Consider the following 25,844-nt stretch of genomic DNA (forward strand, 5'->3'; position numbering starts at 1 on the left):
TGAGAGATGATGGAACACACCTGGTTTCCTGCATAATGAACACAGAATGAGCCTATGGCAGACATAGATATGAAATGCAAATGCACCCACTATCTATCCTGTCCAGGATGCCTACGTTGATCATTCTCATGAAGAAAAGAACTGTCAGACAGTATCATTCCAAACCCAAACACAGTAAGCGCTATGAAGAAATAGGTCACAAAGTAAACCAATCAAACACAAATGCTACATGGGAATACTTCAGCAACACCCATGATAGAGAACATGAGTGTGCAAAGAATATCCATTAAAAGACAAGGGTTTGCATCCTTGTAGGAACAACTATTCAATCCCTATTAAACTTTACATATATACATGGATAATGTTCATTTTCGTACAAAATTACATTAGTGTATGTGACTTGAAACTATGGTGGACTTTTTTTTTGATGTTCAATTAACCATAAATATCAGGTGCAAAAATAAAATACAATAGGTATTCAACATATTTAAAAATACATTTATTTTATAACAAATTAATTATACATTCATTCGAATAGGTTTTATAATTCAAATGATATGAGCATTACAGACGCAATATATGATGGTGTAGATGCTAAATAATAGTGTGGTGTGCTGCCAACCTCATGGTTCCTTCCAAAACGGGGTTGTAGGTCAGGCAGACACCAAAGGGGGGCAAATGTTCATGAGAGGCAGACAGACAAGGCATTCAGCTGGTGGTTTATTAGGAATGTCATCTGAAAGGCAAATGGTTTTCATCCACACAATTTTCCCTACAGCTTGTGCAATATATGTAACAATTTATAAATACTGTACATTTTTAAATACAGAGATGCATGGACTTTGGACTATGGATTTTACCATAACCTTGACGAACGATATTGGAAATGATGGTTGTTCATGACTTGGCTGGACTAAAATCCTTAAAAACTAAGTCTGAAGATGGAAGGCTAAGTCAATAACAGCTATGCTTTGCACACCTTCCTCCCTTGAAGATGTTTAAAAAAAAAAAAAAAAAAAAAAAGTGTTTGCTCCAATCAGATGGACATGTAAATATAAAATGAAATACACAAACTTTTAAATCAACTTTGATTTTTGCTCCCCTGGTGTATGAGAGACCTAACGAAGTTAGGGTAGAGTAGACAATCCTGCAAAACCATTTACAATATGGGGAACCTTTGAATTTTTTCTTTTCATATTTTACAGAATCCAAATAGCAAGAACAACTATATACAAACTGGCCTTTTCCATGCCATTAAAACATAAATCCTAACCTGACCTACCAAAGTTAAACCCCAACAAGGTCCTGCTTAGAGAAAAGAAAAAATTGAACAGCCATTCCTACCCTAACCAATTGCAATTACAGTTGGAATTACAGTAATTTCTTAATGTCCACATAAAACACGATATGTTTAGTTTTATTACTCACATATCCTAATGAAACTTGTGCTGTACTGGGCATTTCATACATATAAAATGCACACCTTCAAACATTTTGCCCACTTCATTAAAACTGGCTTGCCTCTCAATAAATGAATGACGAAAATGTCAAAATTTATTAGTTATATGCATGTTCAATAGTTAATTTCATGTGCTTACATATTACAGTACCTACTTTTATATGATAAAAAATAAAACTCTTATAAGATATAATGCACTTGTATCAAACCTTAAACATCATACTGCAAAGGTAACATTAAATTTAAATTCTTCCTACAATTGCAACAGTTTTTGTGTAGAAACGTTTTGACTGTAAAAGGATAAATGTGTACCATCCTAATGTATGATGAATGAATAACCATACTACCTCCCATCCCAATTAAACCGAGCCACCCAAAATGCTGTCTCCTCTTACCCTGATGATGTGGATACTATATTAATTCATCTTGACAATTTTTATTAATTTTTTCTGGAAACCAAGTAAGGACATGGTTAATGTATGTCAGATTTTTCTTACAGGAAATGCACAAGGAACACAGGAGGTTTAGAAGTCATTTTAAAAGCTACAGTTCCCGAACTGACCAAGTCATTAAAATAAAACACTGTGGCACCTTAAATTTGGAATACAAAAATAGTTAAACCCCTTTTATCCTTAAAGACAAAAACAAAAAAAAATTATCTAAAAGACCCCCAAGTGCCAGCCCTGAACCCTAAAAAGACACTTCTTGAACACTAGCAGAAACAATAAGAGGAGACCAACAGGTGGAAATTGTCAATTTACAGGCCTACCTCCCTACTATGGGAAGAATACAAAACCACTTTTAAGGGCAAAACAAACTAGATGTAAAGACGAAAGCAGTCCCTCTTACAACATGAATGAAAATACTAAAGAGGATGTGTCCCATGGAGGACTTAGGCTATATGCACAAAATCAAATATGAGAGAGAAAGCTTTACAGTACAACAGAACAATGCCATGAATGTGTGCTCCTTAAAATGAAATGGGATTTTAAATATTTTCTTGTTCTCATCTACAGTGGCAATAATTATACATTCTTCTCCACCATAAAACCACATTCAACAATACTTTGGTTATTACCACAAAGACAAATCCTGAATTCCTCAATAGCTATAAATGCCTCACAGTTAATACATACAGTATACAGGAGTAATACTTGACTTTCAATTAATAGTTGTAAAGATCTTTAAACACTTTTTCAAACCTGTTCTATTCACTTGTGTATTTTGAACTCCACCAAATCACAAAAAAAAAAGAAAAACAAGGAACTATACAGTACATACAAGTCAGGAACAAGCAGTAACTGGAAAAATATTATGACAATACTGTCCAAAGTAAAGAAGGAAACATGTTTGAAAAAGTAACAAAAAACACTGAAAAAGTACAAAACTGAAGAACTAAGGCCTTCCCTTGGCTATTGACTGTTATGGTGGCTACATATACGGAGACAATGATATCTAAAATCCTTTGTGCTGGATAATGTTATATACATTGAATGTCATTACAATAAACTTATCATGAAGAAACATACTATTGCATCCAAACTAAGCAGTGTTACTAGCACATGATAATTATGTACAGAGCAGCGTGAGAGGAAGCGCATAATCACATGTCTAGGTGGACTCCTCGATTAGTACCTGTGTAAGGCCAAGTCTTGAATGATGGATCCCTTACAAGATCCATAGCGGACGTCCAAAATGCCGTCATCCCCCAATACAGTAGGTCCCTCAAGCCAGTTCAGACAAGTGTTTATCACCTTCATTATTCCCAAGTGGAATCATAAGAAAAAAATGCAATGATGTTAGTCCACTTCATAGCACTTGGCCATGATTCTTGTAAAGAGTATTGCACAATAACTTCCAACAAACAAAGCTATTCTTTCCAGTAATTCCTAAAATCATGTGTTTCCAAATGTCAATTGTAGGTGAAATAGAACCCTTCCATTAACAAATTTCCCCAGACTGCACATATAGCACATAGTGTTAGACCTTACACCACTGAAGATGTTAATGCTAACCCAGACATAACTAAACATTTGAAATTCCTCCAGTGTCATCCAATGAAGAGATTTATTTTGTGGTTTTCACTGATCCCTTGAAAAAAATGATTTCAACTCCTTTCAAAGAACAAGACTTTAGAAATTACCTGCCAGGGTTTACCAACCATGAGAAGGTCATTCACTTTTCTTGTCATTAACAGAGACCACATGGCACCACTCTACTACCATACCTCCCACTCTATATACAGTATTCAGATTTGCATATAGGCAACAATGAGAAGTCACAAAAAGCTATAGCTGATAAGATATTGCTCACACAGTAGGTAATATTGGTCTTAAGAAATAGCTAAACAGCAATGATTACTTTACTAATGGTCTCTGAACATTAACAATAATGACATGGTATCACCAGAGACTTGTATCTTCTAGTCATCTGGGGTTTCTGGAAAACTTCCGCCATCTAAAAGGTGCTGTAAAAACCAGTCTCTGTCTTTGACGGATGGTCATTGAAAACTTGTAAAATGGATGACTTTCAACGGTCGAACATTGCAATGTCTTGTTATCAGTGGGTTCATGGTTGCTGGTTGAGTTTTCAGTACTCTAATGTGGAATCTTATCGATCTTGAGGCAAAAAATTACAATGAGGTATTTAATTTTCTTCATCCTCTCCCATATAGGGAGTGTGTGTGTGCCAAATGCAGCTTGTGTATCTTGCTCAGAAGAAATCCAGTATTTCTTTCTAGCCAGAGGTCCAAAAAAGGAATGTCTTCACTGGTAGAGAGGGCCTGCTCAAATGCTCCTTCCATAGCAGAGAATATTTGATCTTTGAAAAGCCTAAGATCAACAGCTGAAAAGAAAAATGAAAATGCATAAATTTCTATTAATTATTCTCTAGTATCAGAGAATACATTACAAGAGCATATGCAAAGTAGCAAACAATGATTGTTAATTCAATCATTGTTTTCACAGTCGCAGGCAATATTTTCTCAAAACATACATCTATACAATGGAAATCCAGTAATACTTATTTTAAGGAGAAACAATCCTCAACAACTGTTTTCAAATGCAGTGTAGCAAACTTTTAGTAGACGAAAATATTTCACAAAACTCAGATTTGCTACATGTACTTGCATGAAATACAAAAAACTGTATACTTATCTCGAGTTTTGACAGTTTTGTACCCTGCAAATTACTGAAGTACAATAATGACAGTTATTAATAAAAAAAAATAAACTGGCCTCGATCTACATCTGGTTCTCACTCGGCAGTGGGCCATTTGACCTGTGCTCTACAGTATAGCGGGACATTTGCAATGATTAAATTCTGACACCGTTTAAACTAACACAGCAAATACTATCGTAACTTCTAATCTTCGAGAACAATATAACAACAGCTCACCCCCCAAAACGGATACAGAACTGCATCTTCAGTGCGCCATCATGCACAAGAGGAGCCCTACCCCCCTCGAGGGTATCAGTATCTGAATGGGGCAAGAATGACTTCGGGATGTACGTGAAGATGAGACAACCTGGCATGAAGCTTTCAGAAGACGACACGGTTTAAGAGGAAGGGAAGTCAAGTTGTAAGTAGTGTGAGGGGGAGAGGGAGAGGAAGGAGAAGGGGTTGTGGTAGTGGGAGAAGAAACCACCGAGTGGATGGTACGGGGCGTTACACACGTGCACACACACACGCACACACACCTTTCCCTCTCGTTCCTTCTTACCTTCCCTCTTCCTCACTGTCTCGGAAAGGGCTTTCGGCTCGACCTCCTGGAACACTTTCACTCGCACTCAATTTATGCCGCCTACACATTCCATTCGCACAACACGAAGTTTGTAAACGAATACATGCAAATGAAAAACCACGAACATATACATCGGCGTCCTAATTACTACAAGGCTACTTACTTATGCACATCATCACATTTTAGCATACGCTAATACCCATAATTGTATAGTTCAATGGCGGTAATTGCCGGCAATGGTTCAAAACCATTTACCCAACAGCTCCCTCTCGCTACGAAAATGAACTAACATGGACCTTCCATTTAAAGGGGTACATTACTCTTGTTCTATAACAGCGAATGGTGACTTTACAACGATCAGAATGTTTCATACCAGAAGAGAAAGAAAACAAAAAATAAAGAACGACTGCACAGGACTTCAGAAATCACGATAAAACGGGTATGCTATCAATTTGTTTTATACACTTTTTTATGAATACTCTTTGCCAAATTTGAATATGAACGCACAAGACGTTCAGCATAAACTAACATACAGTATACTTTTCGCACAGCTACCAACATCCAATTCTCAAATACACAACTATAGTCAGATCGGGTGTTAAACTTTCTTTGCAAATATAAGAGACAAAAACCAAATCTTATATAAACGAAAGAAACAGAAAGTTATATAAATAAAATAAAAACTGTGAAGAAGTACAAAAAACACTTGACTTGCATGTTAAAAGAAAAGCGGAAAAAAATCGAACAAAACCCGAATACAGTACACGAGAGCAGTTTTCTTTGAAATTTGCTTGCACGGCTTTGAGAGACATTTCCAGGAATCGAAAAAAAAAAAAAAAACTCGCACACATAAAAGCCCTATGCCCTCGTAGAAATCCATGGGAATTCTTCGGGCGCCTCTATTCCAAGAAAAAAAAATCCGTCCAACTATAACATGGCTTCCATTTTCATTGCATGGAATGAAAAGACGAGGAGGGCGACACCACGTTCTAAATATCCCTGGCGACAAAAGGGTTGGAGAATGAAAAAAAATAAATAAATAAAACATGCTCTATATGGAAAGTGAGCAGTTACTTCAATCAAACGTTCAGTGTTCTATATTACTCAATGTGTAATTTACATGAGAATGAATTATCTCCAGAACAGATATACCTAATTGTTTCAATATCAGTTTTCTAAGTTATTATAACCAAGTATCAAACAATAGCAACAACCTATATATTCCTGTGAAAAATACAGTGTTCACTTTGAAACAGAGAAAAGAGATCCCCCCCCCCACAACATTTACGCATAGCAAACCTTTTCCATGAGCTCAAAATTACTTGGTTATCGACAAGCTCTCCCACCAAACTCCCTTTCCAAACACATTAGATTACCCACAAATATATACTTGATGGAATTATTGTATTTCTTCCGACTCGGCAATGCCTCAGGAAAAAAAAAAAAAGATTCTAGGATACCAGAATATGGGAAATCTATGACCTAACACGATACATGCGCCACCTGTGGTAGCACGTTGTGGAACCTCTGTACCGAGACTCATTTGCATCAAGTTACTTTGGAGAAAGAGTGATTGCGCTCAAGAACTTAGTCCATTTCCATGTACTTAATTGCTTTCAAAATTTGTGCACTACTATAGGTAAAATTTTGGAAATTACCCCTAAACATTACATAGTTAATTAGAATTATTTAAAGAATGCGTTCTTCTAGTAATCATTCGCGTGTTTTAAATTCAAAGCAAAGTGAGGAAAAGCGTTTGGTTTAACTTGGTAGAAAGTTAGAGATCTGCTTCCTAACGTACATAATATCCTCATAAAAGCAGAAACTTGCTCAAGAAAGTTCGGTGTTACTTAGGGAAAAAATGCACCACTTCTCTTGGGTAGGTTCATAAAAATCCGCACTTAAAACTCTTAACGTTTCCGAAACCAAGGAGAAACCTTTTATCCTACTGCACTCAGTAGGCTACACGACATTAAGCGACTACTGCTGAGGCTGCCTATTCAATGCTGCTATCCCCGTCTGTTCATTGCTACTATGTTGAACGGATAGTAGCAATGAGACAAGGTAGAACAAAAGAGGGCTATCATATAATATAATGTAATATAATACAATAATACACACACATGTATATTATATATACACATTTATATATTTATATGTATATATATATATATATATATATATATATATATATATATATATATATATATATATCTGCAATAGCAAGGAAACTCAGTCTTTATCTCATTCACTTCTAAGCTGATAAAAATACTTACTGCGAATGAAGACAAGGCTACAAGGAAGTTAAGTGGTAGACAAATATCAAACTCTTAAAAAGGTAAAAACGCAAAGGGATCGATTTAAAAAAGCTTTTGAAACAAGGAAAGCGTAATGGATAAGGAATGGCAAGTGGGGTAAGAGAAGAGACAAGAGAGAATGTTGAAGGAGTGGATAAAGAAGGGAGGAAAGGTGCAGGTAGGGTTATAGGGGGCAAGGGTGAGGTAGTATGTTCCCCATCAAAAGGTAAATATTGAGATCCAATTGTACACAGACGCTGGGAAAAGCCAAACTGAAAAGAAAAAAAAAAAAGTCCCTTCTGTCTTAGGATTGGCTTTTGCTCTCATTCTACTGATAAGTCTTGAACTCAGGTGGGTACACACACACACACACACACACACACACACACACCTCAATCTAAACCATCAGCATGGTGTGTACGTATCTATATTTTCTTTTCCCTTGCTTTTGAGATGTTGAGGGGATTTTTTTTTTTACAAACCAAATAGTTGCCATTCAAAAATCTGATTTCAGGTGGGTATAGACACACACACACACACACCTCAATCTAAACCATCAGCATATTAATTACATTATCTATATTTTCTTTTCTCTTGCTTTAGAGATGTTGAGGAGATCTTTTTTACAAACCAAATAGACGCCATTCAAAAATTTGATTTCGTATATACAATGGAGAAAATACTTACACTGAGTGGCAGAGACATCAAATAGCAAACAGAAGCCATCAATACAGACATGGGAGTACATTAAAGCCATGAGCTATGCGCGCGCGCACCACTCAGCTCGCCATCAAAGATCCATACATGTAAACAAGGCAAGAGCCGTGCTGTGTATACAACCCCAAAACATCTTTTTGCGTCCTTTTGTGCTGACTTATTGACTTTTTCTCTGGGTCTTTCAATTTTATCTTTATTCCGTCTTTGACTCTCTCTCTCTCTCTCTCTCTCTCTCTCTCTCTCTCTCTCTCTCTCTCTCTCTCTCTCTCTCCAATTCACGGGCTACCTCTTGATATTTAACAATCCTATTCATGTCAAAATTAAAAGCTTTTGTATCATCCTTCTTATGAAATGTTTGGTTCTATTCTGATAATTATTTAAAATCATAGCTTTACGTGTTCATGTTCAATTGCACCTACGAGTAAATTGTGATTATATAAAACGAAAACACAATTGCTCTGAATAACAGAGAAAACTTGGTGTGACAAATCGATGGATGTGGGATAATGTGGACCGAAGACAATAATATTTTCCCTGTACCTTTTCTATTTCTAAAAATGTTATATTTCTTTCTATAAGTTTATGGGCAATAGCTGGCATAAATAGCAATAAATTATTTAAAACGGAAAAGTCAGTTTACTGAACTTTTGCTGACGTGGCAAAATAAATGTACTTATTTCTCATACTTTATTTTTAGGAACATGTTTATTTAAAAAGAATAGAAATTTTGTGTGATTCCAACTTGTCATTCTGACCTTTCATTTTTAGTGTTCTTTTTTTCAATTTGGTGCTTTAAAATGACAACCAAATCAATAACCCAGAATGAAAGGCAACTTTACAAAGACCAATCAAAAGACAAATCTTTCAAACAGGTCTGCAAGAATTCAGCGCAAAGCACCACATTAAAATATGTAAGGGTATAATTTTTTATAATTACATACGACAAACCCAAAGACCATTTACTTATAAAGCAGGCAGTCATAGACATTATTTGAAGTGAAAAAAAAAGAATAACCAATACGAGCAGATATAAAAGTACTTGCTTAAATCGTGCACGGGGCATAACACCCATTCATATGCATGAACGTTATTCAGGGTTTTAAAATTATATAAGCGGATGCCAAACGACGTAGTATTTCTTTTTATTTTAACTCTTGCTTTTATATATAATTATCTGAACTTGGGGTCACTTGAAGCAACATGTCGCACATGCACCAAACATAAATAATCCTATCCTTAATACTTCCTTAAATTATCAAACGTTTAAATTCTCTACATCCTAAGCCTTGTAAATGCTTTCAGAAAATAAATTCATTTACAATATTTGCATTCCTATATAAATAACTAATTTCATCATTCTCTCTTAACACCTAAATCGTTCACGTCAGTAACCCGATTCCAATTTCCTTTTAGCTTATTATTTATGAAACCTTTCAATGCGTGACTCGTGTAAGGTATACTTTTTTAATATCTAAACAGTGTTATTCACTTAAATAAAAACCTATGTTTATCTGGTGTTTACCCATTCAGATTCATACTCTCTCTCTCTCTCTCTCTCTCTCTCTCTCTCTCTCTCTCTCTCTCTCTCTCTCTCTCTCTCTCTCTCTCTCTCTCTATATATATACTCATATATATATATATATATATATATATATATATATATATATATATATATATATATATATATATATCTATATATATAACATGCATACACACAACCAACTGCATCTTTACAGCATCAACTTCAACCAAATGCACGAATTCAATACTTGGATCAACTGAGGCACACTAGACATTTAAGAAACGTATTCCTTCTTGGTTCGGGGATCAGGAAGGTCCGCTCAGCTTGTGAGATATACACGCGTCACCACATGGAGACAGGAGAATTTTATCCCAGTGGGAGAGAGAAGAAGAGAAGAGAAGAAGAAAGAAGAAGAGAAAGAAGCTTGGAAGGGTGTAGTGTATTAATGCCGACGCTCAACCCACATTACTTAAGAGACTATAAGGGAAGCCAGAGAGCGTGAGATAGAGATAAAGCAGGTCGTATAAATGTCAGAGAAATACAGCAAGCTTCGCGAATTACCAGGAAAGCGACTGAACACCCAATAATTAACGTGGTTCTTTTATCAAATGACGATCCTATTGATGTCCTGAAATAAAACACTACATCAAATATCGGGTGTGCGACCTCTCCCATCTGATGTGTGCATGACACACACGATTTGCACCAAACACACACCCATGTGCTGGTGTTAAAATCTCTCTTTCACTCGTCTGCCTGCTGCACTTGACAATCGACGGCTATTTTCTATGTTATGTAAAGATTTCAATCCCACACATGCTTCTAGTTGCACGAATCCATCCGCGTGTACAATACAATCTAATAATTTGGGATCAGCGTCTAACAGAACAGCGCCGACAAGAAGGGGATGGGTAATAACACTCTTCAAAAGTGTGAAAATAGATTTTGTAAGCAACACTACATTAAAATTAGGAACACATCAATTATAATAAAAAGCCGCAGTAATGTATGTGAGCGACTGTATTTTTCAGAATACAAAAATGGCTAAATAGGGAGCTTTCGACCGTTTGCATGACGGTCCTCTTGAGTTGGCTGAAGAGGACCGTTGTGCAAACAGTCAGCTCCACCTTTTTTTTTATGTATTCTGAAAAATACAGTCGCTCCTCAAACATACAGTAACTATATTTCCGGTCACGGTATAGTGATGCACCATAGAAAACACACCAATTCCTTGGCTACGTTTCTCTTCCTCTTGTGGGCATTTCTATGGATTTAGTTTTTGTAGGAAAACTTCATCTCTGCAAAAATGTTATGCATCAGTTCTTTTCCAATAATTATAACGTCTTAAAAATATTCACCCCACCCCTTCCGAAACGAAGACACAACGGACCTCGGTGGCCGGAAAGGGGAGGGGTAGGGGATGAGGACACAGGTCCTCTGGTGAGGAGGGAGGGTGGGGTGGGGTTGCTTGACAAAGCATCCGAGAGGATATACAAGCCATTAAGATATAAGCCGAATGAACAAATATACGAACTTGAAAAAAAATGGAAAAAAATGAATAGACGACAGCAATAAAGATAAGGCGTCTCTACTCTAAAAAGGCCAGAGAAAACAAATACAGGAAGCGTGTTGCTAAGGGGAAGCAGAAGGCAGGAAATATGAGAACGACACGAGACACTACTGTATTAGTATTAGGGAGGAATACGAGGAGAAAAGGGAGATATTAGGAAGCAACACGAGGAGGGAAAGAGAAAGGAGAGGGAGGCGGAGGAAGGAAGGAAGACAGGTGGGAAATAAGGGTACAGAGGAGAAACAGGAAGGTGGATACACATGAGGGATAAGGAGATGAAGAACAGAAGAAGAAAAACAATGACTAATAAAAAGGAAGGGAAACTCATGCCAAAAAGGTTTGTGGGGAAGAGACTTGGTAGGACCCCGACGAGAGAGAGAGAGAGAGAGAGAGAGAGAAGAGAGAGAGAGAGAGAGAGAGAGAGAGAGAGAGGAAATAGTATAGGTAAGTGTGAGCGAGATTCTTCTCTCTCTCTCTCACTCTCTCTGAAGTCACATCACCATCGAAAAAGGAACTTTCGCCACCACTATTTTGGGCTACGGATTCCCCGGCAGAACAAAAGTTGCAGGCTGTTACCAGACAGTGCCAACTCCTGGCCACCGAATGCCTCTTCTCCCCATATATAAACAACCGAGGGACGAATGTCCGAAAACAAGACAAGGAAATTAAAGGGAAAGCGAAATTGTATGGACGCGGAAATGTGAATTTCTTAAAATGTGACATACAGAATACCATAAAGTGCCGGGAATATGAAGACGTAATTGTTACTAAATGATGTATCTTAGTGAAAACAACGATTATGAAGGTCCTTTATTTTTGATTGGGACAGACAAAATTGGCGAGGAACTTCCACAATTACTTTTCATTTGCGAACACATTATACTGCATGTATGTATGTATGTATGTATGTATGTATGTATGTATGTATGTATGTATGTATATATACGTGTATAACAGTATTCAAATGTATGAACATTTCCATGTATGTATGTATGTATGTATGTATGTATGTATATATATATATATATATATATATATATATATATATATATATATATATATATATATATATATATACACGTGTATAACAGTATTCAAATGTATGAACATTTTCCAAGTTAAAATAAGGATGAAGAAAGACTCACCTCGGTTTCATATCACTTAGGAACAAGTGCTAGTCCCATGCTTTCTTAGAAAACGCCCAATACTTAAAACCTTCCCGCTCGAAAAACAGTTATATAATTATTTTTCCAAATTCAACAAGTACACGCGTGGCATTCGAAAATACACATAATAAAGTTTTCTAACACCACGTACTAAAGTACTCTGCAACGAAAATCACTTGACACGCCAATTCAAAAACACACCAGCTCTCTTTCTTGTAGAACTAGCTCGGAAACTCGGCATAAAAAAAATTAAAAGGTCTTTGTTCCCAGATGAAAGCTTTGGTGCATGGTAACTTTTCCCATTGAGGGCTTTCCGCGTCAAGTTTAATTTCAGAAGGCAAAAGAGATGCAATATTGAGGCGCATGTGACATTCTGTAGTGTCCAACAGTTCTTTTCTTGACCGCGCCTACCCATCGTCTCCACCCAGTACATTTCTCTCTCTCTCTCTCTCTCTCTCTCTCTCTCTCTCTCTCTCTCTCTCTCTCTCTCTCTCTCTCTCTCTCTCCTCCCCAATCCCTCAGTAAGCCAGGGGACAGTGAAGATTGGGTGGGTGCACTTTAATGAGCCTGTACTCCCAGTAAAGCATACAATACAGAAAAGAGGCTTCTTTCCTTTGCTGAATATGTTACAAAAACTACAATCATACTATCAAGCACAGACACACACAGACACACACACACACACACACACACACACACACACACATATATATATATATATATATATATATATATATATATATATATATATATATATATATATATATATATATATATATATATATATATATATATATATATGTATATATATATATATATATATATATATATATATATATATATATATATATATATATATATATAATAAATATACATATATAAATGTAAGCCAAATCCTTAACTCGAATGTATTTGTAAATAAAAAAAAACTATTGGAGCTTCAGACCTGAAAAAAAAACAATGGAGCCCAGTTGAAAATACACTGCCGTGATCAAAGCCTTCCATTCACCCAGGGGCAAAACAGGCCATAATAGCAAGCCTTTTATCAAGCAGTCTATAAAAGGTAAATAACAAACAAACAACAATTAACGAGCGCTGTAACGACGCAACATTCATCGGCGGCGAGTCAACTCAAAATGTCAGCAGCTGTCACATCAGTTTTAACCGGGAATCTTTGTTTATTTTCTAGTGCTGCTTTCTTTGGAGGGCAATTAAGAGGACAACCGATCAGTCGTTACGGAGAGAAAAAGTGAGACAGAAAACTTAATGAAAGTGAAAGTGCGAGAAATATTACGAACGCCTAAATTATAACGAAAGTGGTGGCATACATTATGCAGAGGCATGAGGTGGATGGAGGAATACGAAGAGCAACAGACGAGGTCATGGGAGGTCATAGCCAGGGTTCATCGTGCCAGAGCATTGTCATTGATTATCTACCTGGTTAGGGAAGGAGACTGCAGCAACAGGGCATGGACTCGGGGCCTGCAAGTACTTTTTGGCAATCAAAATTAGGCCAAATCTGTTGCCTGAATGTACCTCTCTCTCTCTTCTCTCTCTCTCATATGTAACATAAATGTACATAACTCGCAATCTCATTGCTAAAGTCAATGCCTTTCATTCGTGCAACAGCTCTGATGAATTCAGTGCGAGCGGAAATGGGTCACACGGAATCACGAGAAGAGAACAGAGTGAGTGGACATTTATCACGAAAGTAACCTATATGGAAAATACTATGCTCTGAATGCTATTCTTCGTTGAATATATGAAAATGATTATCAAATAATCATGAGTCGTGAGTGCTTGCATAACAAACCGACAACAATATATGAATCGATCAATCGTATTATTTTACGTTGTCGATTAAGCAGTTTCGTATACGCGAAGGCCATTTTCGTTACCCATATTTCCATCATATTCTCTCGATGCATCATCGCTTGCGGCAGCCATATTTATACTTTCACCGCAGATTCGCACAAAAAACGACACAGTAGTGACGATGACACAACGGCCCTCCAGTCACGCTAAAAATCCAATCATCTTTTTTATGATGCTCGTGGTCTCCCCCAAACTGACAAATACCAGTGGATATTCTCCCCCACCTTTCATCAGAGAGAGAGGGGAGCTCATTTGCATTCCAGCGTCAACGACAATGTTCATCAATACATACAAATTTCAATTGCATGCTTGTGCAAAAAAGACATCAGTCATCGACGCACGCACGCGTATGTCTCATGCCATCATACACAGGTACACGTGCACACATACATACACGTGCATATTACATATATAGATACACGTACACACACACACACACAGGAAACATCCACTTTCCCAGAAGCATAAACATGACTTGACAAAACGAAGAAGAAGCCTGCGCTAATCAAACGCCCTTTGACATACTCGACCCTGTATGGAAATACCAAGTGTTGCATTTAATCATCTCGACAACCAGAGGCGAGTTGTACCGATTTGTATTTTTTATACATACCCTGATTAATATTTGCAGCATTCTGATCAATAATCTGGTACAATCCATGACTTGATTTTTGTGCAAATTCGAATTGTCTGTTAAAAATTCTGATTGACATTTAGAATGAAATCTGAACATGTCACAAATTATTAATATTACTGAGGACAAATTATTTGTGTTATTATTACTTGGTACAAACATTCGGCGTTGTTGAAAACTTCTAATATCTGTAACGGGTTCCTATCAGACGCTATGTATTTTCACCATATATAACCGTACAACAATTACGTTCTTGTGTGTGTGTATATGTATGTGTGCGTGTGTGTATGTAAGTGAGGGAGCAAGATATCGATTAGTTTGTGACCCTCCGCTAGTAAAATTGTAATTTTGACAACTGGCATTTCCGAACGATGCGGGGAGACCTGACACTGGAAATAATATGAAGGTGTTGGGGATTATTGGGAGGAACTACAATTCTCTCTCTCTCTCCTTACTAAACATTCATGTAATGATTTTTAACATCGATGCTGTTATTCCACAAAACAATGACAGCTGTAGATATGAAGGTGCTGGGGATTATTGGATAACAAAGATGAATCTCTCTCTATCTCTCTTTCTCTCTCCTTATTAAACACTCGAGTAATCATTTTTAACATCGATGCTACCATTCCATAACAAGAGACATCTGTAAATATGACAGAGCTATTCAGTGTGTATAATGTAATTATACTTTTCATAAAAACAATTATAACACTGCCTACAGCATTTATACTCTGTCAAGAAAAATCATAAAATTACATATAGATTATTCTTCTTTTATTTGCTAAATACACTGGGCATATTCAAGAGAAACATCATAACTGACACGATGTACCTTTACTTAAGGGACAGTACTGAAGTACTGATGTCATTTTTTTGCCTAATGCACAGCAAAGAAATTCAATATCACCCAATCATCTTAAAAGCAAAGAGTGAAGGACAAGTCTTCAAGAATTACTTAGTTTCATCGATGTACCGGATGATTTTTCAATATATATTTTACTAATCTTTATAGATAACAGAACAAGCATAGCACAAAGATTTATTTCAATACAAAAAAAACCGTATAATAATTCCAAAGCTTACAATGGTTACTTTTTTAATGAAATCCCTAATAATAATAATAATAATAATAATAATAATAATAATAATAATAATAATCAACGCCTCCACTGTCCGGTGACGGAAGAGGCCACTCGTGTTTTTTCCAGTGCTTTGCCTTCCACGAATCTCCACACTCCCTTCTGACAGTCGTTATCCAGGTAGGTCTGGTCGTCCAACTCTTCTGGACTACAGCTTTGGAGAACTGTTGACATCCAGCTAAATTACATCAATAAACACTGAAGAACGAAAGATCCATAATGTTATTCTCTGGACCCTGGAATGTGCTATTACAAACAACTGAAGCAGTTAAACCCCAATAAAAAAAATATGCAAAGAAAAATAACGCCATGAGCACTTATCGCTTATTAAACGCACCTATATTCGTGGCTTGTGTATATTTCTCCATATAATATATTCGTAGATTTTTATGCTTTTCATCACTAGAAGTAAGGTGCATATGTGATAATGACATTAATTTTTTGCTGCGTCATTATTATTCCTAGCCACTGCTTGAAAAAATAAATTATAATAAGGCTCACGCAGTGACTTGTCAATGTTGATTAGAATAAGTATATTTCTCGATTTAGTAGCATACAATAATATGTACAAAATAAGAAAGAAAATATCAACTACTTCTTGACTGGCAAATTTCTAGATAATTTACATATGCACGTGAAATAATCATAATAGAAAACTTGCATACCATAGCAGTGACCGCCCTCTCTCCCTCCTGCCCTCTTCCTCCACCCACTAACACTCTTGAGAGACCGACCCCATCCCACGATGCCTCCATTACAGTATCGAATGTACCCCCATCCGGATCTCTCTGTGTCTCTCTCTCTCCACATTTCCTCAATAAGTGGCCACGGTGATTGCGTTGGGGTAGGGATTGGGCGAAATGCGGTATAAGGGTAGGAGAGAGAGAGAGAGAGAGAGAGAGAGAGAGAGAGAGGGGAAGGAGGAGGAGGAGAACGAAGACTTTGGTGAACTAGAGAAGGATTAACGTGGACGAAAGGGGATACGAAAGCGACAAGAAAAATGTCCGACTGACAAGCAGTCTTTAAGGCTTCCTCAAAATTTGCTCTTCGATCAACTGACAGAAAACTCAAGTTACCACAGGCGAGCTCCCGTGTCACACCGAGAGAAAAACCCCAGGGGGTTATGGCCGAAAGACTTGTGCCCCAAGGAGCTGCTCCCCAACACAGAGGGTCAAATTATGGGACTCTAAAATACACCAAAATATCACATCCAACAAGTGCCGCCTGAATTGGACGAAAGTAAACCGTTATTATTGCCCAAGAACATCATGCGTCGATGACAGGAGCCGATGTACAGCCGATTTTCAATAATCGATTAACGAGTAATTATTAAACTAAAAAATTCGCCGAGGAAAAGTTTTTATTATTATTTTCATGACGGTTGGGGATAAGTCATACAAGCCCGTCCCTAACAATTAAACAGCAAAGCAAACAAGACAAAAAAAAAATAATCGAAATATCTATTTGATTTCTTCTTTGATTCCTTTACTTTTGCAATTTGCAGACACCAACATGACTGACAATTCAATGCCTATACTTAGCCCAGTCCCGGATAAAATAAGAAAAAGAAGCTGAAGAAGGAAGAAACGAGAGCAGGGCTTAACCTCGAGGGGAGGAGCTTCAGATAAGACAGGACCCATGGCTTGTATTCAAGGGGATTGTGTGACAACTGCGTCTCTTTCCCCAAGTTTTCCTGGTCGATTTCGTCACACGGCCACGATATTAAGTTACCTGGCGTTAAATCAAGTTGCCCTCTTCTATGGCGACTTCCTCCTTGCCACTTGACGTTAAGGGGCAGTGAAAATGTTAAGCGCATTCTCCTGACACTTGATAAGGTGTGGAAACTGAGTAGAGAGAGAGAGAGAGAGAGAGAGAGAGAGAGAGAGAGAGAGAGAGACTGAATACAAACAACACCTTGGTATACTACTTTTCAGAACCGATTCTTGTCAAATACTAATGATCAAAATGTCAAAGGCGTATCATGACCCAGTACTGTATTCTACCAAGATGGAACTTTTTTTTTCCTTTTAGCAGTGTAAAATTAAGATATATTCCTCTTTAATTTTCAAAACCAGTCATGCTCCACTGCCAAACTTAATCGTGATGTCCTAGCCCTGACTCTGACTGGAGAGTTTTATACACGTACGTCAATCATGTGTCTGAAATTCTAACAAGTATGACTTGGACAAAACTGTCACCCATGTCATTTCAGTTACTCAATCCCAAAGTTATTTATTAAAGCCTTCTCATCCCAGGGAAAATGATCAAAACTTGCAACGAATCTTAGCCGTCTGTACCATGCGGCAAGATGTCACAATCAGCCGGAAATTCAACAAGAGTGTGAACAGAGTACGGCCTAAACTTGGACTGCCGGACTGCCTCCCATGTCCCCATCACTGCTTAACCTTGGAAGCCCTCATCGTCTGTCTGTGTTAGAGTAAGCATGTGTCAGCTTGTCAGACTCGGCAGGAGTGTCAGTCAGTCACTCGAATCAGCTCTCCAAGGGACTCACACACTCGCCCCCTCCCCCCAAAACAGCACACATCAAAAATGCCTCATCCTTCTCCTACAACTCGACCGACTCCTGTCGACAAAGACAGGAAATGCACAGACCCATCAGGAAGTTGGCCACAACGGACACCACCAATTACGCGTGGGGGGAGGGGGGTAGGTGGCCTCCGCCCCTACCAATAGACCCCAAAAGCAACCTTCCTTTAACCTAGCTCTGCTATTTACACATTTGCCAACGAGCTTCGTTTCTTTCTCTCTCATTCCAGCTGAACTACACAATTCTCTCTCTCATTCCAGCTGAACTACACAATTCTCTCTCTCACCTATTCAACTAGAGAACCTCTCTCTCATACCTATTTAACTAGAGAATCTCTCTCTCTCTCTCTCTGTCTCTCTCTCTCTCTTAAACAAAAAGTTCAAGCGTTCACGTGTTTGTATAAAGAGCAAATGTGCAAGCGTGAAGTCCATCTTTCCCAGCTATATATATTCCCACACACTAAACAAATCAAGTAATTTTCATAAACTGCGGGTCACATATAACCTTCACGCTAAAAACATCACAGGAAGCTTTCTTTAACTCTGCGGACAGAGAGAGAGAGAGAGAGAGAGAGAGAGAGAGAGAGAGAGAGAGACGTCGCCTAGGGTATTAGTCTGAAGATCAAGGTTTCCGTAGTATTTAAATAGCACAGAGAACGTGTGTGCCAATTTATAAGGGCCTTCTTTAGAGCTGTAGGTCAAAGCCATTTTCTCATTCCCCACAAACCATATTTTCTCTCTCCTCTCTCTCTCTCTCTCTCTCTCTCTCTCTCTCTCTCTCTCTCTCTCTCTCTCTCTCTCCATCAAGCAAGAGAGCGACATTTCTGAGACAAGGCCCTATTAAACGCAACCTTACAAAATGCATCTTGATTTACTGATTCAAAATTAAAATTGGCGAAGTATTTACAGCAATACTGCTAGAGAACGGACCAATAATCCTCTTCTCATCAATAACAAGACAGACAAAACAAAACGAAACAAAACAATACAAGAAAACATTAGACAAGATACATATCAATCCTCAAGCGACAGCAACAATCACAGATGACAACCAGACGACCATCGTTGAGCAAAGATCTTGACACTCAAGAAGAAGAAGATACATGACAATCATCTGGCGTAAACAATTACAAATGACAAAGTTACAGATCAGAGGGGAAAAAACAACACCAGCAACAACGGAAAGGCGTTCTTCACAGCAACGAAACTTAAAACCCCAAAACTAAAGGCATACAACAACAACAACAACAACACCAACACCAACACCCTCGAGGCAAATACTTCATTTAAGACAAGTCAGAACTCGAGAGACAAGAAGGGCCCTTTTTTTACAAGTTAAAGTGACGAGTAAAGCAGAGAGAGAGAGAGAGAGAGAGAGAGAGGGCTGGCTGAGAGACTGGCTGGTATGTGTGTACAGACATGACATCACACATACACGCGCACACAGTTCAGCTGGTTCATGTATACTGGAATCACATACACACACACACTGAGTGGATTCATGCATGCCCACCTTAATCATACATGCGCACGTACGTACACATACACACACATTGACTGGTTTATCATCCATATAACACACATAACAGGTTTATGTATACTAATATCCTTCGTTTTTATACAAACACACACAAACTGGTTTATGTATTCTGGTACACACACACACACACTCTCTCTCTCTCTCTCTCTCTCTCTCTCTCTCTCTCTCTCTCTCTCTCTCTCTCTCTCTCTCTACAGAGCGCAAGAGCGCGCGCGCGCACACACACAGGCTCATCGACTAAAACGACACGGAACAACACACGTAACGACCACCTTTTGATGTTATATAAATAACCCATTTCTTAAACTACAGCTCTCTGTAAACACCCTTTGCCCGAAGCCATAAACATAACGATTTGCTTTCCACTTTCATCAGTCGATTACAAAAAATTAATAACGACAAAGAAAGCAGATAAAAGGGGAAATGACACAATAATATATAGCAAACAGTTAAAAGCAGGAGACTATCTGGTGCCATGACCAATACAAAGCAATAATATATATATATATATATATATATATATATATATATATATATATATATATATATATATATATATATAATATACAGTATATATAAATATATATATATAATATAATATATATATATATATATATATATATATATATATATATATATATATAAATTATATGGCAAAACAGCACAAACACCACTCTCTCAAGTCACTGTCACAGAGGTCGTGTTCAGGCATAAAAGGAGAAGGAAAAACTAAAAAAAATAACAAAAATAGTCTTGATGGCCGCTGAAGGTCCTTTCTGTCAATCATGATCCAAATGTCTGTCATAACTAAGACAACTGAGACGTCTTTAAATTCAACCTCACGCTTTCAGAATCGACGTTTAATTCATGGTTCGTAGGACCTACATGCGGTAATCTATTATACACCAAAGCGAAATATAAAAGTATGAAATGTAATTTATTATACACCAAAGCGAAATAAAATATAAAATGTAATTTATTATACACCAAAGCGAAATAAAGTATAAAATGTAATTTATTCTACACCAAAGCGAAATAAAACATAAAATGTAATTTATTATACACCAAAGCGAAATAAAGTATAAAATGTAATTTATTGTACACCAAAGCGAAATATAATGAAAGTACAAACATGTAAGTTGTTCGTATTACTATTGATAATTTTTACTTAATTTCTTACTCCAAAACATACCTTGATATTACAAAGAAAACACTGACAATCATTGCGAGGATCTTTAAACAACTCTTTAGTGGAACATTCCTATAAATAATCTCATCTTTTATTTTACTGGCCTCCAATTCATGTATTGGTATACATATGCCGCGTTGTTCTAATTTCGACGAAATAAGAGCGAAGTATATCAACGTCATTTCACCAAATTGTCGAGGGAACAGCCACTATATTTAGCAACTGTGAAATTCCAGGAATCCCAGCAATACTCCGTCCATAACAACTTTTTTTTTCTTTTAATTAAAACTATTATAAATGTTTTCAACAATCAAACACTTCCATTACTGCAGTTAGGCTAACTTAAAAACATGTAAACCCAAGTTTCCTAAATTATACTTTAAAATTATGTAAGATTTTACCATTCTGAATTATCACATGCAGCAATGTCATTGTACTCGTAGACTAAGTAGACACAAGCATTAAATATTTCAATGCCTCCTCGCAAGGCATAATTTTGCCTACAATCACACTGCTTTTCTTCGTGTTGTTACAAATGCAGTCACTGAATGTGCAATCACTGAATCCTATCGGTATGAAGCAACACCGCATATGGTCCCGAATAAGCAATGCATGCGGACCAATCACTTATGCATGTATTCATAAATCTGCAATGCAGTCAAGTCAAACGGTCAATGGCATTTATTATCGAGAAACGCGGTCACAAACCATTCTCAGATATTAATGTTCAAGCACCTTAGTTAGTTATCAGATCAATAAATACTAATTTTTCTCGTTACTTCAAAGGCCAATGGGAATGGCAATCATATGCCCTGATCTACTCCAGGCCAGATGAAAAAATAAAAAATATGACAAGCATAAGTTGGTAAAAAGTGTGTTTTCGAAACACAAACAGGACGCAGCTCAGAATCACATCGTGTTTTCCTGTCCATAAGGGCAAGGTGCCTAAACTAATATGGACTTGTGAAACAATACGTCACACAGATACATTCATTATTTTGGAGCCAAGAAAGACCTTGCAGTCCAATGTTTCCTTTCCTGCTACTTTGGGGCTCTGCAATAATGAATAAAATACGAACAAACACTATAACCTTGGTTATCCTTCTAACCTCTGCATACTTGCGCCCGTGATTTTGCTAAGTACTCTGATAATTATTATCAAGTAATCAAATATTCCAACCCGTTTAGATGGCAGAAAAATCGATCCACGACCGATCCCATCCATCAACAAACAACAAATCAATGACGCCATTTCAGACTGTATAAAGGATACGGCCAGCAGTCTCATTTATGCTGCCCATGTTGTTACTCCCACATCTGGGTCACAATGAGGCAGGAGACACCAACGGAGTGAGTAACGACATACACAACACAGGGAGGATGCCGTCAATATCCCATTAAAAAAAAAAAAGATGAACTGTAGCGGAATTATCATGTACAAACACGACAGAACAATGGTCTCCCTAACAGACATGGCCGGCGGCTTCCTCGTCACAAATGAGAGGATGAAAAAATAATTCAGGGATAAAAAAAAAACAACAACAAAAACAAAGCGAGAGCTCACAGATGCCTCCCAAAGAGATAGGCTATTCAGGCTTTTGTAAAAGTAGCCTTGTTCGCCCACGCCACCATCCACAAAATCTACCTCCGGAACAAATCAATTTCAAGGACAGAGTCGCACGTACAAAGGAACACATGAAAGGGAAAGAACAGATTGAAAAGGATGACAGGGACAAATCTATACTCTCTCTCTCTCTCTCTCTCTCTCTCTCTCTCTCTCTCTCTCCTACGTTAGCTATCGACCGACCTAACAAAGATTACCGAAATGAACGTTAACGCAAACTTCGTCGGATGTGAAACATTATCTCATGCGTCTTGTGTTCGTAACTTCGCAATGCACTGAGAGAGAGAGAGAGAGAGAGAGAGAGAGAGAGAGAGACTGCAAATCCCCTCTACATACACCGCACGTGTCTAAGTGTTCACAGAGGAAAAAGTATAAAGACCTCCCCCACCCAATTTCTTTTCTCAGATAATTATGTAAAACGGAAAGGAAACGGGCTCTCCACCAAGCCACTAAGAGCACTTTATAAACTAGTCAAATTGAATAATTGCCTAATTAAAAGCCAGCCTCTGACGAATACGTTCATCCGCGTAATTCTAGTACAGGCAGTTAAGACAAGCAGGAGATTTTTATGACAGGCCTACATAGCAATATTACGTCTGGAAACATGGAAAATACCAATATATAAACGAATGTCAACTGTTATGCATAAAGTAGAAATATGCCGTATTTCTAGTTTCAGTAAAGTATTTATAACGCATCTTTATAATAACACCTAAATAAAACAGGAATCTGTTATATGGCATAACAAGGCCACAAGGGCATTCCAATTTTGGATAAGAACATAAATATTGCATTTCACAACAGAAGGTTGTTTACTTTCTTACATATATATTTAAACAGCCGCCGTCGTCAAATCAAGTCTCACGCATCTAAAGTATGGAGATCGGTGATCTGATATAATTCTAGTTGGTTTATTGCAAGCATACCCCAGATTAATAAAAAAAAAATCAACACAATTAAATGACCTTTCACGATGTAAAGAAAGTGTATTCTTAACTTATTTCATAAACCCACTTTCCATTTAAATTCTACATACATAACGATATGATAGCGCCGCCGCACAAATTCCTATCATAGCTGGTGTAGTGAGAGACTACAGCTTTGCACTCTACAGAACGCATTTCAGACTTGTGAAACAAACAAAAATATAATTACAGAAGTCCCCAAAAATACTGTTAATGTAACAATTCTTTTACAGAATAAACGGAAACTTTACATCTCTATAAATAATAATAAAAATAATAATAATAATAATAATAATAATACTAAATAGATGAACACCATGAAATTAAACTTCTTCGCTGCTGTGAACAACTGTGAACGTTAATGAAAGCCTGCATGACTGATTGAGAAAATGTGAAGAAATGAAATGAAACCTGATTCCAATCAGCATCCAAGATGCATCTTTAGGTTCAGAGATCCAAGGGGTTCCGATTCCTTTGGTCTCATCAAGAATTAACTTTTTAATAATTAGATCACAAGGAGCATGTAGACAAAGGAAATCATTAAAGGTGGAAATGAACATGAAAGACATGTTGTCTTACAGAGAGAGAGAGAGAGAGAGAATGAATGCCTGATTGGTTCCCCATTTATCTTGTCAAGCCTCCCCTCCCCTGCCTCCCCCTACTTGTTCCAATCCCAGGACCTCCAATCACCTCAATTAGGTTCTCTTCCAACTAATCTATATCCTCCTTCCTCGAAGGAGAATCCCCACGGGGAGTACGGGGGGGGGATTGTAAAGGGGGTAGGGGTGATTTCTGTTCTGGCCTTGACATACTGAGACAATGACCGCACATTCAGAACAGGAAAGATCCGGAACAAGAAACACGACACTTTAAGGCCAGGGAAATTAACGAAACTCTTGTCTCGAAGTCACAAAAGAAAGGAAAAATTATAAACATAAAAGAATTCAATGAACATAAAAGAAACAACTAATCAAGCCTGAGAGAGAGAGAGAGAGAGAGAGAGAGAGAGAGGATTACAGTGAGCAAACCTGAAACCTCCCACACTAAAAGTAACAATTTAAATACGAAAATGTCCAAAATGACCTGTAGCTAAAAACAGGAAGCATGCTGAAGAAAATATAAACATCAGTGAATGTACGATTCTAGACGTACACACAAAGAGATGAAGTTCATCCTCTAAGACTTAAAAACGTTTTTAAGATGTGTAAGTACAAAATGTACAAACTTCGTGATATGAATCTATTGAAAAGAAGATTAAAACCAAAATACACAGCAAATGAGCAAATTAAGTGATAAAAGCAAACTGCAATAAACTAACTACAACTCCAACAGTACAAAGAAATTGGAAAGATGGATCTTTTATAGATCTCCACATACTTCTCAAAGCCTTGCTTCGTTCGCTCTATTTGCGTTTCCTGACACCCTACCGATTCGACCGGGGGGAGGGGGGAGGGGCAGAAGCAAGCAGCCAACCAAAACCGACCACCTCTTTCCTCCCTGACCTCGGCCATACCGTCTGTCAGTGAGGCTCGTACTCGAACGCATTAATAAGGCAAGCACCACAGAAGCAAGCATAAGCCGTGGCAATTCAAAGGTGTAAACAATGGAGCCAGTGAATGACTATTCCAAATATAAGCTGAAGCCTTAGAAGTAGGTGTGTGTGTCTGAGAGAGAGAGAGAGAGAGAGAGAGAGAGAGTTATTACTAGCGAAGACCGAAAATATAGCTTGCACCTTTTTTTTTAGCGAGTCTGCTACACAGAGAAAGAGATAGCATGGACATCTTAAACAACCAACTGCGGAACGAGAAATGCCGGGGAGAGAGAGAGAGAGAGAGAGAGAGAGAGAAATAAGCTAT

The 25,844-nt window shown here is 37.6% G+C and overlaps 1 protein-coding gene across 3 annotated transcripts in view; it reads right to left on the bottom strand.

Annotated features, from left to right (window-relative positions):
- Positions 1–473: 473 nt before the first annotated feature.
- Rap2l (Ras-associated protein 2-like) overlaps positions 474–25,844 on the bottom strand; it is a 182,733-nt gene continuing 157,362 nt past the window's right edge. For all 3 annotated transcript variants that reach the window (XM_067100634.1, XM_067100637.1, XM_067100635.1), the window contains exon 4: positions 474–4,303. The gene's annotated coding sequence lies outside the window, so the exon portion shown is untranslated. The remainder of the gene's footprint in view (positions 4,304–25,844) is intronic.

This window comes from Macrobrachium rosenbergii, chromosome 56, assembly GCF_040412425.1.
Source record: "Macrobrachium rosenbergii isolate ZJJX-2024 chromosome 56, ASM4041242v1, whole genome shotgun sequence".
Lineage (NCBI taxonomy): Eukaryota > Metazoa > Arthropoda > Malacostraca > Decapoda > Palaemonidae > Macrobrachium > Macrobrachium rosenbergii.